Genomic DNA, 20,328 nt, shown 5'->3' on the forward strand with positions numbered 1-20,328 from the left:
TTATGAGCAGCTTTTGGAGCAACGTATTTCTTTTTTCCCCAACATAATTATGAAACTTCTTAGGGGGAATACTGAAAAAACTAGTATTATGAGACTCGGTTTTTCTCCAGTTTGGAACATCAGATCTTGTCGTCTTAACATAATCAAATCTGGTTTTATCTCGTTTAAGAAATCTGCAATTCCTTTGCATGTGACCTGGTTTTCCACAATAAAAACAATGTTTAGTAGAATGAAAAAAGTTATGTTTAGTATTACCTGAATGTGTATGTACTTGCTTTGGAGCTTGACAGAATTTCCTCTTTTCGTTGTCGACAGTTGGTAGAGGTACTTTACTTTTATCAACTGTGGAAGGTTTTGGTTGAGAAGAAACTTTAGCTTTGACGAATTTTACCTCTTTACAGATACTAGGAGTGTCTATTCCTTCATAGCCCAATCCTCGTGTATCACGATGAATTCTGCATGCTCCCAATATCGAGGTTAATTTATCTGAGCTTCTCTTTCTAGACAAACTCTCTTTTAAGCTCGAGTTTTCTTCTTCCAAACTTTTGACCTTCTCAAGCGCAATAACTAGATCATTCCTGGATGATTCACATTGAACTTTGAGATCTTCTCGTTCTGAATCAAATAACAAGTTCATCTCAATTTTTTCCAAGTTATCTAGCTTTGCTTGAATAATTATTTCCCGATCACGACCTTCGGAAATTTCTTCTTTAAGCTTTCGTATTTCGTTGAGATAATCTCTTGCACCACTAGAATCAAGTTGGTCTTGCAAGTCTTTATTTCGACTACGAAGTCTGTCATATTTAACTTTCTCACTGAAAATGGTGTTTTCAGCTTCCGATAGTTTTTTATGACTTTCTTTAAGAAGATTATTAGCAACTAGATCCACATGGAACACTTCTTCGTCAGAATCAGTATCCGCAAGAATTTTTCCAGAAGCTAATGAAACCTCGCCAACCAACTCTTGTGGATTATAAAATTCAGGTCCATCATCAAGAGTAGGCAAATCTGCTGCATATGCCGATTGTCTATGGCTCCAGCTAGGACATACTGAAGACAAGTGCCCGAAACCACGACAGTTATAGCATTGTACATCATCCTTAGAAGATGTTATACTTTTAGAAAAACTCTTTTTCCTGTCTCTCAAGAATTTTCTAAATTGTCGTGGAGTAACATCCTTAGTATCTGGCATACCATATTTATCCTTAGAGGATTCAGAATTGTTTACGGCTTTAAGAGAAATCACCTCTTTTCTTGCGTGTTCATTATCAAAGATCTTTAACTTTCCAGCAAGAGTATTTATGGAGAGTGTAGAAAGATCGTTTCCTTCTTCAATGGCATGTTTCTTAGACCCGTATCTTGATGGTAGAGACCTGAGAATTTTACACACAATATCTTTCTCCGGAATGGTTCTTCGTAACGCAAATGAGGAGTTAACTATTTGAGAAAGTCTTTGGTTAAACTCATCAAAGGTTTCATCATCAGACATGCGAAGGTTTTCCCAGTCAGAATCTAGATTTTGAAGCCTTGCTTCTTTCTCTGCGGCATTCCCTTCGAATATGGTTTCTAAGATATCCCAAGCATCTTTAGACTTATTACATGTAGTAACGTGGTGCTGAAGATATGGATTAATGGCGTGGATGATCGCATTTAATCCTTCAGAATTTTTCTTTGCAACAAGAATCTCAAGATCATTATAATCACCAATATTCTTTTCAACAGTTACACCGTCTACTGTAATTGATGGAGGATCATAGCCATTAACAATACGAACCCATGATTGAAAATCTCGCACTTGAATGAAAGAACGCGCAGCAATTTTCCACTATAAATAGTTCGTGCCATCGAAGACTGGCGGTACGTTTATAGAGATAGCACCTCTGTCCATAGAATCGGATTGCTACAAACACAGATTTATGAGGTCTTAGTGTGTTTGCCTTCTCTAATACCAATTGAAAAAACAGGGGTCTAACAACCACACCCAATATTTCGTTTGGCAATCTGAATAGACAAGCTCCAATATACTTTCAAGAGAATCAACTAGACAGTCAGACTCAATCTTAAGAAAAATATATCAAAGAGTTTTATATCTCTTGATTCAATCCGCAATCAGCAAATTGGAATTTGCGAGACCGGTCGAATATAAGAGGATTAACTTGAACGTTACCAAAGACCAATGTTCAAGTGTCAATCAATTCACTCAACAACCCAAAGGACGGACACAAGAACTGATTGATCTTAACGTACAACCTGTGATATTTCTATTATATAAATAAAATATAATGCGGAAAAGAAATAACACGGACACCAGAATTTTGTTAACGAGGAAACCGCAAATGCAGAAAACCCCGGGACCTGGTCCAGAATAAACACACACTGATTATAAGCTGTTACACCAATTTCCTACTACCTACTCGGACTAGATGTAATACCTTCTTCAACACTTGTAGAACTCCTAGCAGAATACCGATTCTCTTTAGAAATTATTCACACAAATATTCTAGCAGAACACAAGGCTCTCTTTAGAAGATACCACAACACGATTGATACGATTCGATATTTGTTTGCACAAAACACCGGTTTGATTTCCCTTTAGATATGAATCAAGGTTTTGGAAATCTTGTGTTTATTTTGACAAAAACAATTACTAGGTAAAAGTATATCTTATAGATTAGAAAGGTAGAATTGAACAAGAATCCAAATGAAATCAATCATATATCTTTGTTGATGAAGTACTTGTTGATGTCTTCCTGTAGTCTTCAATCTTCAATCTTCATCCTTTAAGGATAGCTTCGATTCAACTTCTTAGACCTAATCTAGTTCAAAACTATCTTTAGTATGCTAAATCAATAATGAATTTTGGCATCTAAAATCGACAACTAACTTGACATACCAACGCTAGTTGTTTCAACCGAGCAGTGCTCTAACAGGTTTCTTTTGAGTTTGGATTTGGTGTTTTTATATACTGGAGTTTCACAGATTGTGTATGAAGCTCATAAATCAGTTGTATGGTTTTATGATGAATTTTATCCAGGATTTCAATAGGTGCACAGTACTAAGACAACTGGGTTGATCACAAGGATTCTCAGAGGTTGATTGATCATGTTTCTTTTGTGTCTTTAGTGGAGATTGCGCTTCCATAAACTTGGTTGTTGTAATGGTTGAATTGGTTATGCTGGATGTGGATTGCTTTCCTCCTTGACCAGATACATATGCTTTCCTCAACTATGAATCGTTTGCTATTGCTTTCCTATTTAACAAATACTTATGCTTTTGTCGTTATTTTGTGGCACTGTTGTATCTCTTATTGCTTCTGCATGTACTTTCCTCAGTTTTATACTTTATATCACTCTATAGCATAATTTTTTTATTTGCAGATCTGGATTTAGCATATCAGAACTGAACTTTGACCTATTATGAATCTCATATCCATTGCATAGGAAAGGAAACCAAGGGACATGTGAGCTACTAAAGATCTCAGAATCAAAGGTATGCAATAAGCATTATTTTCAAGGAGAAAACTGATTTTAGCTGAACCGTGGATTGCTACATTTGTTCTGTTGTGTATACAGATTCAATTACACACACATCCATACACACATAATGGAATATATATTAATCATACAGAAATTTTGTTAAGCAAAAGAAAAAATATATGCAATATGAGATGGCTTTTCTTAAACAGGAAAACGATTAACTAACAAATTCATTACCTCAGATTCCGCATCCTCTTCTCCCCAGAAAGATATATCATTAAGCGCAAGTTCAAGTTAGATCTCTCCCCCAGTATGTTTTCATTCTCTCGCAAGAACAAAAGAACAACAACAAAGATCAACCTTTACTAGAGAAAGGTTAAATCGGTTTTAACTAATGCGTGCCAATAGCAAAAGTTGAAAACCTGAAACACATATGTTTATGCTAAACACAATTTATGTAAACACAAATTGATTCAACACATTGTGACTTTTTACATATGAGTTTCAATCGGAACACCTTATGATCCTTTGATAAAGCCTACCAACATGGGCTAGAACATAATCCCGCTAAATCAAAAAGTCACAAAAATCATACGGGTTCACATCATATGAGATCGAATATTAAGGTTACGAAAACTGAAATCAGACATCCTATAAAACGAAAACACATAGCAATAATACAGACATTCAAGCACAAGCCGTGTAATCGGAAACTATCACAAGAAATTATAAAATAATAAAAATAATTTATAGTTTTGTTCAAAAATAGACCTTATACAATAATCGAAATAAATCAAAAACTGATGTTTATATTTTGCTTTCTAATCGCGAGTCTTGTGAAGATCGCTTTCGAAAACTGGATTCAAATTCTTCTGAGCATTTCCTTTTCCAGGAGAAGATTTTTTCATCTCAAACAGTTGAGAATGAAGATCAACTAGTACTTCTTTTGAATCCTTTATCATTAGATCATGATGTCTAATACAACTTCTAACAGTAAGAATCTGTCTTCTCAGAGAATCTTGAAGATTATCATGTTGTGAGACACTTCGAGTTTCAGTCATAACTGATGCACAAAGTGCTAAATCATCAAGAGATGACCCTTCCTTTACCGATTTCTCCATTGATGCAAGATAGTCTTCTTTCAGACAAGAAGAATATATATATATATATATATATAAGATAAGAGAAAATCAAGGAGTGATATAGTTTGGTTTATGGAAACCGAATATATTTATCCCAAAAGTAAAAAATATCGATTATGAGATCATTGTTACCTAAAGAACAGATTTGCACATTATCCCAGTTTTATGCCTCCTCACAATCAAGATTTTTGGGAAATAAGTGAGGATGCATTATTTCAACACAATTAGTGTGTGTTGAGGTGAGGATTAATCTCACCACATATAAAAAAGACATCCTTATGATGATTTATAAACACAATAGATTGTTTTTCTTTATGTTCTTTCTTTCTCTTTTTATTGCAAGAGTCTGCAACTTGTTTTCGAGATCTAATAAACTCATCAGCCTTCAAACTCTTTATGCCCTTGTGAAGTGCCTTGATGAATTTATTTTGTTGGATATTTTCATGGAAGATTACAGTGTGGTTATTTTCTCCACATAAGGAACTTAACATATTATCAGAAGAATTAGCTTCTGAACTTTTTGGTTTGTCAACCAATTTTTCTTGCTCATATTTTACCTCTTGAGTTTTATCTAACAGGGGTTTCATAAGGTTTTCAAGTTATAGACTTAATCTTTGATTTTCCTTGAGTCCCAACTCAAGTTTTTCTAAACAGTTCTTTAGGAGTTGATTAGACTCATAAGATACATCACTGTTAGATTTGGCAAGAAGTGGATTGCAGCTAGATATTCCTTCATGGGGTTTTCCTCCGGGATATCATCTAGAGTAGAGATGTAAGCCTTGTTGCACTTCTGAGTTTTTCTGCTATAACAATGTTTTGCCATATGTCTGAATTTATGACACTTGAAACATTGGATTTCTTCATTACCTTTTTCATAACAAAAAAATAATGTATCATGATTAGAATTATCTTTCAATAAAATATCCTTAATCCGTTGTGTTAGGAGTACAATTGTTGACTTAAGCTCTTTTTCAAAAAGTATTTCATCTTCTTGACAACGTTTCTCAGCCCGGTTCATACATACTTCTTTCGAAGATTGACTTGCATTAGCTGAGACATCATATCCAACATTTCGGTTCTTCAGCAGAGTTTATTTGTCAAAGATATTTAACTTTCCTACAAGAGAGCTTCGAGAAAGTATAGAAAGATCATTGGCTTCTATTATGGCATGTTTCTTAGACTCGTATCTGGATGGTAACGATATGAGAATCTTGCATATTATTTCCTTTTCAGGTATATCCTTTCCAAGAGAGAAAGAAGCATTGAAAATCTCAGAAAGTTTAGAATTAAACTCCTCGAAGGTATCATTATTAATCAGTTTAAGGAATTCTCGATCAAAAGAAAGAGATAGAAGTTGTGCTTATCTTTCGGAATCATTTCCTTCAAATATAGTCTCAAGAGTATCCCATGCCTCCTTAGAAATTTCACATGACAGAACATGATGTAGAAGATCATGATTTACTGCATGTATAATGGCATTCAGACCATCAAAATTCTACTTTGCAAGAGCTATTTCTTCATAAGTATAGAAAGCTAAGCGTTTAAACTCTATTTCCGGATATTCCATTTTCGGTCGTTCATATCTTCGATTAATGTCCAAGTATTAAAATCTCGGGATTGAAGAAAAGTTCTCATAGCAGATTTGCAATATGGGTAATTTTTCCCATTAAATCTTGGTGGTACGTTAACTGAATCATTCATTAGATTCAATTCTTATAGGTTGGATCGCACCAAAAACATATTGTTAGATATTTTCGTGTTTTCCTGCTCTGATACCAATTGAAAAGACGAGGGTACCCAAATACACCACAATCTTTAAAATACGACAGATTGTTAGATGAGGGTACCTATAAGTCCTCTTACCGAAAGTGATTGTCTATGGACAAATTCGAGACAATACGACAAATCGGTATTCACACTTTGTGTGATCGTCTACGGATACAAGATCGAGACAATACAACAATAAAAGTGTGATTACTTGATAATAGGTTCGGACTTAACCAAACACTATTGGATCACTATCAAGTAATACAGAGTTAACGTTTGTGTAATTTCCTTTAAATTATAATAACAACAATTATAATTGCGAAAAATAAAAGTAAATGACACAGCAAGATTTTGTTAACGAGGAAACCGCAAATGAAGAAAAACCTCGGGACCAAGTCCAGAATTGAATACTCTCAGAATTAAGCCGCTATACAAAATCTAAACCAACTTCGTATAGTTGAGACCAAGCAACTAAACCTAGTTCACTTAGTTTTTTCAGTATCCCTGCGCTTCCGACATTCAATAAGTGCACGCACTGGAACAATTCCTTAAGATAGTATTCTAAACAGTAAAGGAACAACAAATATGTTTGGTAACAATTCTATTGATTCTTTCCAGATAAAGATATCTCAAGTCATATGCAAAGGCTCTTCCGTTGAAACTAATAAACTCCTTTGCCTGGCTAGATCAATCTATCCAACAACTACCGAAGTAGCAAAGTTTAGATTTGCAATCAATCAATATAGAATCTAACAAGAGACTACAAAGAGATGCCGATCTCACTCAACTAATCAATCGAATAATCTGATTCTAGTTGGATCCCAGCCGATCAAGGTTTGTGCTACACAAAGATATGAGAAACCAATAAGAAATCTTTTTCGTCTTCAAATCTTCTTTACTCTTCAATTAAACCTGCACAACACCACTTGAATCTCTTGTAATCAATCACGCACAGAACGGAGTATGTTAACAATGAATTATCACAAGATTTCTTTAGATCTACAAACAGTTCTAAAGATCCCGTCGACACTTCGATCTAGTTTGAGTTAATCTTATGTCAGAAGAGAAGATTCTCAAGAATAAAAAAACCATGTGCAATCAAAGTTCAACAACCGTTAGTCAATCAAATCAATCGAAAACTAATAAACTGCAATTATCTAGTTTCCCACCAACGGTACTCGTAGAGCTTCTTGATTCCAAAGAAGTCTTTAAACGAGCGGTTGTGAGAGATTTCGCCTAATTAGGATACTTTCCTCTTCGGATAGACGGCCTCACCGAAAGCAACAAAAATATGAAGTTTGCCTAGCTCTTAGGATAGTTTCCTAGAGATGAAAACTTAGGTATTTATAGACCAAGGATGTTTGGACACCAAGGAATTTCCAAAACCGGATATTCTCAAGATATGCAATAAATGCCCAAAATCGGTTTTCATAATTCCTGTAAATTCTTTGTCAAATATTTCTGCAATCTCCAATTAGTAAATGCACATTACTAATTTTTATTTTCTAGAGATATGCATTTAATTGCTGGTAATTAAAGCATATAAAACTAACAACCTTAATTAAAAGATTCTTAATTTATTTTGGACAGGGATCTCCTTGAGTTATTAAGGAATATCTTTGAACAATAAAAGATAAGAGTTATTGTTCGTGTTCAAAGTATGTTGACATCTTTTCTTTGTAAATCATCTTTCATATTTACAATCTTGGAATCGATTATACCACACTTCCAAACAATTGTAGAATGGGTTCATTTATATTCCAAGACAACTATGTGATTGATCAAATATCAAATCACAATCATGGGTTTAATCCGTTCTTCCAATCACAAGGATCGCTTATACCTTAATATGGATTACTTGTGATCGAACACAAAAGTTACCAGGACCAGTTACGTCAGTTACCAGGATCGGTTACATCAATTACCAGGACCGGTGATCAGATACTCATGGTATTGCTTGTGATCGGTTACACAGGTCACTAGGATCGGTTACACCAATTACTAGGACCGGTTACACCAATTATAAGGGTCGATTACACAATTCTTTTGTGATCGGTCACACCAATTACTAGGATCGGTCACACCAATTACAAATATCGGTCATACCATCTCAGGTGATTACTTAGAATCGGTTACACTAATTAATAAAAACTAGTCATACCAAATCGTAAGTCAGGCATTGTGATTAGTTATACCAAGATACATAACAAATTATGATCGGTTCTACTAACTTACACATATTGGTAATCCAAATATATGCAATGAATAACAATACCAATAAGCCTGGTGATTTCCCTTTCGATTCACAAAACAAGTTCACGAATGTACTTCCTTTAAACAAATGTAAATACTGTTTCGTAGGATGAAATATTCACCTTTACCCATACATATAATCACAATGGCATTCATATGATTATGTTGGTGTCATATATATGAAGTTCAAAAGATAAGCGTTATACTTCATATTCTAATTCCTTAACACTATGATCATGTGATCATGTCTTACAACTAGAGTATAATAATCATTCACAGCTTCGCAGTTATGTTTTCAATATAGCACGACTTGAAAGATACGTTAGGAATGAAACAGTTCAATTCAATATTACTAACCTCAAGAGGAAGTATGATGTCGTCGTTGTAGCTCGTTACTTCTTCACGTTCTTCAGGTTTGCGAGTAATACTTGTATGTCTCATAATCATAGACTTTATAGTATAACCTATATGAAGTTGTCTCTAGTACATAATCAAGCGACTCTTAGATGAGTTTTGGTTCACTAAAATATGACAACCAAACTTAACATACCAACGCTTGGTGGGTTCAACTGAGCTATGCTCTAACATATTGTTTATCTATGGACTTCGTAGAATCAACATAACACTAATTGGTACTTCGTTATTATTTATTGTGTTGAACTTCTGGTTAAATCCATATCTTGGAATTGTGCTTAAGGTTCAAGGAGTAAACTTGCGAAACTTGATTCATAGCCGAATATGTGATTCAAAGGTTGTACACCAGGACCGATCCTTAACAAGGATCTTTACGAGGACCCATCCTAAGGATTTATAGTAGGACCGATCTTATAACCAAAAGTGCATTCGCGGCTTGTTACTATCTTATGGTTTATGTAGATATCGAAAATATAGTTTGGTCAAAAGGAAAAGTTAATATAATATCGACATAGTATTCAAACATGTACTAAACTATTATTACTTAATGTTCATGTATTTTCCTTGATACCCAAGGAGAGATCCCAAAACTGAAATATTCGGATTTGTATGCTTTTCATATCCCAGAGGATTGCATATCTCTTATTTTTATATTAGTACAACTGTAGACAGTGGATTTTCGACAAGGGCTAAAATCGTAAAACCATAATCATATATGCTCCTGATCCAACAATCAGACGAGTATTGAGGCTTATGTCTCTCATCGATGCATGAAAGTTCATGCCACAAGAATCTCTGACTGAGAATATTGTCTCTCAGAGTATATGTAGATGTGCAGTCTCTCGGATGAGACCACGACATATCTCATAAATACTGAGAAATTTCAGTAATCACTTATGTAAGGAATCGAAATGATTGGACGAGTCCTAGATGTATTACTCACCAGTATAGAGCACCACGTCTTCAGGATGTCGCAATGTTCCCTGACTTTACAGAATAAACATTCAAATCAAGCGTTCTGCTCCTGCTAGCTCATGATAGACACATTTTTGTGTCCGATTTGTCTCGATTCTATATATTGTTAGGGCTCATTTTTGTACTTATTATGGTGTTTTATTTATTTGTAGGTATTTTTGGGCAATAAACATTTTTGGAAAAAATTGGCTCGAAAAGGTTTCGAAAAGCACCCGGAGGACACTTGCTATTCGGACCCCAGGTTTGGATAAGGGACACCCCCAGGACACCCCTTAAGACAGCTTCTAAAGGCACCCCTACTCTAGTTAGGGGGCATCCCTGTTCTTCCCTATTAGAACAGAAAATTGGCGGGAAATATTTGGCAGTTGGGAACAAAATTAGGGTTCATATTTTGGAGGGGTTTACACGAGATTCAATCTCGGATTTGTGTTGGGCTGGACTCAAGTTAACCAAACAGGGTTGGTAATGGATTTTGTTTTGATCGAATTTGGTTGAATCATCGAGATGACTCAAAACAGGGACATGAGTTTCTCGGGTCTCTGTTACATTGGTTTGAAGGAGTTTTAGACGGGTTTGCTCGTGGGATTGATTGGTAAATGGAAAGAATATCTTCCCAGAGATTCGACTATATCTTAGAGAGAGTTTGGAAGAGTAGAAACAACTGAGACGCGTAAATAGATGGGTTCCAGACGTGTAGAAAAGAGAAACAAAAGTCCGAGACTTTTGGTGGAGGGAAGTGGAAGATTTATCGGGATTTAATCGTCCTGTGAAGTATAAAAGTGCTGGGACGAGTCACAAAAAGAAGTACGCAACCTTAGGAGAAGTTTAGAACCCAACAGAGAAGAATCAGTCGAGTTGCAGAGCGAGTTACACCAGCAGGAGAAGAAGAAGAAGCTGAAGAACAAACACCATTCAAAACAGTCGTTTTGTCAGTCTTAATATCTCAACACTTAGGCGTCTCAATTTGTAACACTGCTACAGTAACCAACAGGTCTCTGTAACAATTCGTCGTTTGTAACAGCTTCTTTGTAGCGCCAATACAGCGTTGCAAACTGTCTGTTTTATTGTCTTCATTCCTTTTAATCAACTTTTGAACCATAAACCAATATTTTAAGCAAGTGATTAATATGAGGAGCTAAACCCCATTGCTGAGGCGACAGAGGAAGCTATTTTTCCAACAAAAAGTGGTGTATTCTATTTTATCTTTTTATTTGCAATAATTATATGATTATTTGCCTTGAACTATTATTGAATATGATTTTTATTTGAGTGATTGTGATTTATTTTGTTGGAGTATCCTTAGTTTTAAGACTTTTGATGCTTCATACTTGGTATTTACAATTATTACTTTTGAAAATCTACTTGTTGCAATACTTTAGAATCAAATTAAACGAGAAAATTGCATAAATATAAGTATTGGTTTAATCACTTTGAACTTGGAAAATAGTGGAATCTTAGCCTCAGTGTTTCTTTTAATATTGATATCATCTTTGTTTGAGTTTGCTATAATTTTTATTGTGTTTTCTATTTTAGTTTTGAATTTAAGTCTAAAAAAATCCTTCACAAGTCTGAGAAATGACACTCTTTTTACCACTATCTACAAATCACATCAACTTTTGGCGCCGCCGACGCGGACTTGTTTTTAGGATTTTAGATTTATTTTATTTATTATTTTTGTCCTTTTTTATGTTTTTGGGTATTTATCTTATGTCTACAGGTTCTGGATCATAAACAAAATTGAGCCAAAGAGTTTGGTGATTTCATAAAGACTTGGAGCTAAAGATTAAAGCAAAAAGAACAGAAAAGAAGACAATTTTAGTTTAGGGTTTGTTTATTTTCTTTTAGAAAAAAAACTGTATTAGGGTTTATTATTTTTGTAATTTTTCTTTACTTTTTTGGACTTTGGGACATTATTTTTTTTATTACCCTACGGAAGGGTACTTTAAGTATAAACTGTTTGCAGAGAAGGAATACAATTACGATATTGTCTCTGCACCTTGGGTTCGTACACTAGACATCGGAGTCAGTGGCCCGAGTCGACTACAACTGATTCATCCCCCGTCTGGAACGGGAGGTAAGATTCTAAAAACTCGCGAATCCCCTGTCAGCGAGTTACTGGACTCCTTCGTATGCATATATGTTGATGACTGAATACAGACATTTATTTTTCTAGTAAAGGGCAAGGCCTGGCCATACAAGATAAGGGTTCGGAATTCATCACCGTTCTCTTCTTGCCCGCTTTAGGAACACGTAACCTACGCGAACCTAAGCCTAAAATTTTGACTAGAACGAGACCGATAGGGTAACAAGCTTAACAGGAAAGTCATTCGAAAAATATTGGTTACTCTTTTAAGCATACTTCGAATTTCTTGACGGTTTCTGTAAGTTGAATGCGTGACTGCGCCGCCTTGTAATACCGGTGAGGCCTTGGGTATCAAAGCTCCACCGAGCTTCCCTCGCCTCTATTCAACTTACGCTAAATCGGATTGATTCCATAGGGGTTTGCTTAAATTGTAACGAATTCCCGTTCGAAGGATTAGAAGCTGGTCTAGAAACAATCTAAGTGGAGCCATCATGCTTTTTTTTGCTAGAAATCAATAGGTTTGATTTGGTTGAGTCGGCCTTGATCTGTGTTTGCTTACCCTTCCAATTTAGAAAATTCTATTGTATGCATGAACGTAAAAGAGACGCCCTAGGTAGATTTGTTAAAGAGAAACCTAGTAGTTCGAAGCGTCTCGATTACCTTAATCTAGAGAGTCTGACTTTTGAAGAGTCTGTTTTTGAACGTCCTTTGACTGAGGAGAGAATCTCTATTGCTCCGATAGCGCCAGAAATGGCAACTTTGAAAGCTTTGTTGAATCCAACTAGGACTACTCATCCCTCATGTACCAGGTTAACTGAGACGGAAGCAACTTATGAAATTAAACCTGGGACCTTACAGCTGCTCCCAATCTTTTTAGAGAAAGAAAATGAAAACCCCTATTTCCATGTTAGGGACTTTGAAGAAATTTGTAGTACCCTTAGTATTAGAAACTTAGATGATGATGCTTTGAAACTTAGGTTATTCCCATTTTCCCTGAAAGATAAAGCTAAATCGTGGCTATATAGTTTGGCTTCCGGGTCAATCGAAACGTATGGACAACTTACATCTGCCTTTTTGAACAAGTTTTTCCCTAGGCACAAAACATCATCTATTAGAACGCAAATATGCACGTTTTCTCAACAAGAGGGAGAAACTTTGTATAGGTATTTGGAAAGGTTCAATGATTTATTAGCCCAATGTCCTCATCATGGTTTAGAAAAGGTTAGATTAGTTCAGATCCTTTGTGAGGGTTTAGATTATCCCACCACAACCACAATAGAATCTATGTGTACTGGTGGATTTGAGAACCAAACAGTTGATCAACAATGGGAAAGTAGTAGGGGACCCCAGAAAACAATTCTTCTTAGCAGAGGAAACGTTAATAGGGTAGAAGGAGGCTATGAATCAGATTCCAAAATTGTTGCTATAGAGAAAAGGTTAGAAGCTTTAGAAGTGGGTAACACTAGTGGTATATTGGAGCCTCTTTGGGAAGGCCAGAATAATGAAGAGCAAGCCAATGCTCTATATAATAACACTAGGTTTGATAATCGTCAGAAGTTTGACCCATATTCAGAAACCTATAATCATGGCTGGAGGAACCATCCGAAATTTTCATGGTCTAAGGGCCAGAGTCAGGGTTAGTCTAATAATCTAATGCTCCCCCAGGTTTTGGCTACACTAGGAATACATCAGACCCAGAAAATAAAACGACTATCTTAGAGGAATCTATTAAGATGTTAGCAAAAACTCAGGAAATGTTAGCACAGAGCCATGTTATTTTTCAACAGGAAACCAAATAGCTAAGACCTTAAGTGGGAGAGATAATAGTAGGTTCCCTAGTCAGACTAATCCCAATCCTATAGGAGTTCATGAAGTAGGTACAAAACCATCGAATCAATTGAATGCTATTAGAACCCTTAGGAGTGCTAAAATAGTAGACAATCAGGTAACCATGCCCGATAGTGAACATACTGTAGTTCACCCCTCAGGACCACTAGCTAAGGAAACTGATAAAATTTCTGATGATGCCAACTCAGTCCCCGAGAGGTATGATTCTGTGCCTAGAGCCCCATTTCCTCAGCTATTAGTACCAATAAAGAAGGAATCGAACTTTAATGACATATTGGAAGTTTTTAAGCAAGTTACCATAAACCTTCCTTTATTAAATGCAATTAGGCAAATTCCTGCTTATGCCAAGTTCCTTAAGGATATGTGTACGCGAAAACGAAAACTTAGCGTCCATAAGAAAGCCTTTTTAGCTAGTCACGTAAGTTCAATCATTCAAACACCACAACTCCAAAGTACAAAGACCCAGGTTCCCTACCATTGCTTGCACAATAGGTAACTTCCGGGTAGAAAAAGCTTTACTTGACTTAGGAGCCAGTGTGAACTTACTTCCACCATGTGTATACTTACAGCTAGGACTTGGTGAAATGAAACCTACTCAGAACACTGCAGTTAGCTGATAGGTCTGTTAAAATCCCTCGAGGTGTTTATGAGGATGTCTTATTGAGGTCGACAAGTTTATTATCCAGTGGATTTCGTGGTCCTAGATACCCAACCTGTCCCTGACCCAGAGAACCAGATACCTGTGATTTTAGGTCGCCCATTTTTAGCTACGTCTAATGCGATCATTAACTGTCGAAATGGTGTGATGAGTTTATCTTTTGGTAATATGACTATGGAGATGAACATTTTTAATGTCAGTAAGCTACCTCATGAGCTAGATGACACATGTGTTGAAGAGGTGAACATGATAGAAGCCTTAGTTCAGGAGTCATTACCAAACATTTTGTCTGAAGACCCATTAGAAAGTTGTCTATCCCATTTTGGTTTAGATTTTGACGACGATAGCACTATTGAACAGGTGAATGCTCTATTAGATTTACCCCTGTGTTAGACACTGATAGATGGAAAGCTAGGTTCGAACCGTTACCAGTTTCTGAGACTACCCTAATTCCTTCTTTAGAAGAGCCCCCAAAGTTGGACCTTAAACCACTACCCGATACTCTAAAGTATGTGTTTTTAGGCCCATCTGAGACTTTACCTGTGATTGTAGCTTCCGATTTGGATAGTGATCAGGAAAGTAGGCTAGTAAATGTACTTCAAGACAATAAGGAAGCTTTAGGGTGGACTATAGACATTAAGGGTATAAGTCCTACTGTGTGTATGCATCAGATTCATTTAGAGGAAGACTCCAAACCTTCTAGGGAGATGCAACGTCGACTGAACCCTAACATGAAAGAGGTAGTTCGAAAAGAGGTGCTTAAGTTGTTAGATGCGGGTATTATTTACCCAATTTCAGACAGTAAGTGGGTCAGCCCTGTTCAGGTTGTCCCCAAGAAATCAGGTATCACTGTAGTCCAGAATGATAATAATGAATTAATCCCAACCCGAGTGACCACGGGATGGCGTGTGTGTATTGACTATAGGAAATTGAACAAGGTCACAAGGAAGGATCACTTTCCCCTTCCTTTTATCGACCAAATGCTAGAGCGATTAGCTGGACATAGTCACTATGCTTCTTAGATGGCTACTCCGGTTATAATCAGATCGTTATTCCCCAGAAGACCAAGAGAAAACCACTTTTACCTGTCCCTTTGGTACCTTTGCGTATAGACGCATGCCTTTCGGGTTTGTAATGCCCCTGCGACTTTTCAGCGTTGTATGATGAGCATATTTTCTGATGGTAGAACGGTTTTTAGAGGTCTTTATGGATGATTTTTCAGTGTTTGGTTCATCTTTCGATGAGTGCTTGCATCATTTGACATTAGTGTTGACTAGGTGTAAGGAAAAAATTTAGTGCTTAATTGGGAAAAATGCCATTTCATGGTTAAATCAGGAATTGTGTTAGGGCACATCGTCTTCTTCAAAGGGTATAGAGGTAGACAAAGCCAAAGTTGACCTTATTAAGACTTTACAGGTCCCAAAAACCGTAAAAGATATTAGGTCATTCCTAGGGCATGCAGGTTTTTACCGTCGATTCATTAAGGATTTTAGCTTGATTTCTAGACCTCTTTGCAATTTGCTTGAAAGATGTTAAGTTTGTCTTGATGATGCTTGTTTAGAGGCTTTTGAGAAGCTTAAAACTTTACTCACTACTGCCCCGATAGTCCAGGCACCTAACTGGAACCTACCCTTTGAAATTATGTGTGATGCTTCAGATTATGCTATAGGCGTTGTGCTAGGTCAAGCGAGAAAACAAATTACTCCATGTGATTTACTATGCTAGCAAAACTCTGAATGATGCCCAAATGAACTATACAACTACCGAGAAGGAATTGCTAGCCATCGTGTTTGCCTTGGATAAGTTTAGATCCTATTTATTAGGTTCTAAGATCGTAATCTATACTGATCATGCTGCTTTGAAATACCTTTTGTCTAAGAAGGATACCAAACCTAGATTGATTAGATGGATCCTTTTGTTAAGAATTTTGTCCAGACATTAGAGACAAAAGGGTGCAGAATGTAGTAGCAGACCACTTGTCTAGGCTAGTTGTTAGTTCCCCTATAATTCCCTTCCTATAAGGGATAGTTTCCTGATGAACAATTGTTCTCTGTTTCCCAATCACCTTGGTATGCAAATATAGTGAATTATCTTGTTACTGGTCGAATGCCTCAACATTGGGGTAAGCAAGATCGTTCTAGGTTTTTAGCCGAGGTTAAGCATTTCTTTTGGGACGATCCTTATCTGTTTAAGTATTGTCCGGACCAGATTATTAGGAGATGTGTATCTGAGAGTGACCAGTCTAGTATTATCTCCTTTTGTCATGAACATGCATGTGGGGTCATTTTAGTGCTAAGAAGACTGCTGCTAAGATTTTGCAGTGTGGATTTTACTGGCCTTCATTGTTTAAAGATTCCCATAGTCATTGTGTTTCTTATGAGCGTTGCCAGAAGTTAGGAACCATTTCCCGTAGAAATATGATGCCTTTGAACCCTATTTTAGTGATTGAGGTCTTTGATGTGTGGGTCATTGATTTTATGGGTCCATTTCCTATTTCGTTTGGCTATCTTTACATACTTGTCGTTGTAGACTATGTGTCTAAGTGGGTTGAGGCGGTTCCGTGTAAAATGAATGACCACAGGGTCGTAGTCCAGTTTTTGAAAGAGAATATACTTATACGTTTTGGTACGCCCGCGAGCTATAATTAGTGATGGAGGTTCACACTTTTGTCATAGACCGTTTGCTCTTTTAATGAAACAATACGGTATTACCCATAAAGTAGCAACCCCATATCACCCTCAGACTAGTGGTCAGGTAGAGGTTTCCAATAGGGAAATTAAACGTATTCTAGAGAAAACAGTTAATCCAAATAGGAAAGACATGTTGTCGAGGCTTACTGATGCCTTATGGGCTTACAGTCCCTATTGGAATGTCACCTTATCGTTTAATGTTTATCAAGGCATGTCACCTGCTTGTTGAGTTAGAGCATCGAACCTATTGGGCTATTAAGAACTTAAACTTTTCACTTGACAAGGAAGGAGCTCAAAGAAAGCTCCAGCTCAATGAGTTGGACGAGATTCGTAGAGATGCATACGATAGTGCTAAGGAGTATAAGAACAAAATGAAACTTGTGCATGATAGGAATATTTACGAAAGTCATTTTCTCCAGGTCAAAAAGTTCTTCTATATGACACTCGGTTACTTCTATTCCCCGGGAAGTTGCGCTCTCGGTGGACCGGTCCTTTTGTGGTCCGTACTGTTTTTCCTCATGGCGCTGTTGAGATTGAGACACCAGATGGTAGTAGTTCTTCGAAGTTTAACGGTCCGCGATTGAATCCCTTTGGAGACTTTTCCTACATGTGATGTGGAGGAGGTCCCTCTGGAGGACCCTGTTTACCTTGATTGACCATCGAGGCGATTTTGTATGTTGTATAATATTTTTGTAGGTTTTTGGTTACACTTCACCCAGGTACTATCTTTCCGACTTCTCTCTTTACTATTTCCTCATGTTAGTTATATTTTTGGTACTGTTCTTTAATTAGAAACATTGAGGACAATGTTAGATTTAAGTTTGGGGGTGGGGTAGAACTTTTTGTTACCTTTTCGTTGCAATAAATAAACTCCAGAGCCTATAAATTTATCCCTATTAAGGATGGCACTAACCAATCTAAGTGGATGGAAGCATTTTGGTTTTAGGAGTTGAGGAATCAATCTGACTAGATGGAAACATCTAAAGAGTCTATTCATAAAAGCACAGAGCTCATGTGTTAGAAATAACATGATAGTTTCACCATATCTCGTTGAGTCCTTTTCACTTCTGTTTTTATTTTGTTTTGTTTTTAAACTATGTTTCTCTAAGTGATTAGGTGGGGCTCACGATTCAAGTTGTTACCAATGCTAGGGTGAATTAGAGTGATTGAGATACAAAAAAAAAATTGAAAAAAAAAAAGAAGAAGAGAGAAACTGAGACCAGACCATCAGACCAACTGGAATAAATTCAATAAAGTCGACCACTAGAACCCTTGTATATGCCAGTTGTGTTGACCTAGAGTTAGGATTATCAATCACTGGTTCCCTTGTATATGCCAGTGTGTTGATATTAGTCAGACTAATATCTCAGTCCATTAGGATAGGTTCATTTTGGCGGAGGCCTTCAGACAGATATGAGAAACACCGTTCACCTAGTAAACATCAAAACCATCTATGTTTTTCTCTATATCCATCTTCTTGATCTATCCATGTGCTTAGTTATGACTCCGGATATTGATGTCCATAGTGCGACTATTTGAGTAGAGATCTGTCACTTATGTATGAATTTTAGTATGCTAGAGTGCAAACTCGTGTACATCAATTGGAATTTCGCATCAGGGTACTTCCTCCTGTAGTCAAGAAGTATGCCAACCAAGGAGATTCTTTAGGGTCTTCCAAGGTTCTGTATAGATAGATAGGGTCTGGAGTATAAAGGTTTTGTGGGTATACCTCTGGTAATCCCTCCGGAGACAACACTCCTCCACCAGGGACACCTAGGGGTTTAAAGGCTTATTGCATACGCTAAATGCAATTGACGATGCCTGCGACAGCGAGTTAGGATTTTATTTCTATTTTATTTTTGCTCGAGGACTAGCAAATAATAGGTTTGGGGGTATTTGTTAGACACATTTTTGTGTCCGATTTGTCTCGATTCTATATATTGTTATGGCTCATTTTTGTACTTATTATGGTGTTTTATTTATTTGTAGGTATTTTTGGGCAACAAACATTTTTGGAAAAATTTGGCTCGAAAAGTTGTCGAAAAGCACCCGGAGGACACTTGCTATTCGGACCCCCGGTTTGGATAAAGGACACCCTCAGGACACCCCGATCGAAAAACACCCCTACTCTGGTTAGGGGGCATCCCTGTTCTTCCCTATTTAAACAGAAAATTGGCGGGAAATATTTGGCAGTTGGGAACAAAATTAGGGTTCATATTTTGGAGGGGTTTACACGAGATTCAATCTCGGATTTGTGTTGGGCTGGACTCAAGTTAACCAAACAGGGTTGGTAATGGATTTTTTTTGGATCGAATTTGGTTGAATCATCGAGATGACTCAAAACAGGGACATGAGTTTCTCGGGTCTCTGTTACATTGGTTTGGAGGAGTTTTAGCCGAGTTTGCTCGTGGGATTTATTGGTAAATGGAAAGAATATCTTCCCAGAGATTCGACTATATCTTAGAGAGAGTTTGGAAGAGTAGAAACAACTGAGACGCGTAAACAAATGGGTTCCAGACGTGTAGAAAAGAGAAACAAAAGTCCGAGACTTTTGGTGGAGGGAAGTGGAAGATTTCTCGGGATTTAATCGTCCTCTGAAGTATAAAAGTGCTGGGACGAGTCACAAAAAGAAGTACGCAACCTTAGGAGAAGTTTAGAACCCAACAAAGAAGAATCATTCGAGTTGCAGAGCGAGTTACACCAGCAGGAGAAGAAGAAGAAGCTGAAGAACAAACACCATTTTCAAAAAAGTCGTTTTGTCAGTCTTAATATCTCAACACTTAGGCGTCTCAATTTGTAACACTGCTACAGTAACCAACAGGTCTCTGTAACAATTCGTCGTTTGTAACAGCTTCTTTGTAGCGCCAATACAGCGTTGCAAACTGTCTGTTTTATTGTCTTCATTCCTTATAATCAACTTTTGAACCATAAACCAATATTTTAAGCAAGTGATTAATATGAGGAGCTAAACCCCATTGCTGAGGCGATAGAGGAAGCTATTTTTCCAACAAAAAGTGGTATA

General features: G+C 36.8%; 1 pseudogene; it reads right to left on the minus strand.

Moving 5' to 3' along the window:
- Positions 1 to 13,224: 13,224 nt before the first annotated feature.
- Positions 13,225 to 13,324, minus strand: LOC113325454 (annotated as a pseudogene).
- Between the last annotated feature and the right edge of the window lie 7,004 nt (positions 13,325 to 20,328).

Source organism: Papaver somniferum, chromosome 11, assembly GCF_003573695.1.
Source record: "Papaver somniferum cultivar HN1 chromosome 11, ASM357369v1, whole genome shotgun sequence".
In the NCBI taxonomy this organism is placed as follows: Eukaryota; Viridiplantae; Streptophyta; class Magnoliopsida; order Ranunculales; family Papaveraceae; genus Papaver; species Papaver somniferum.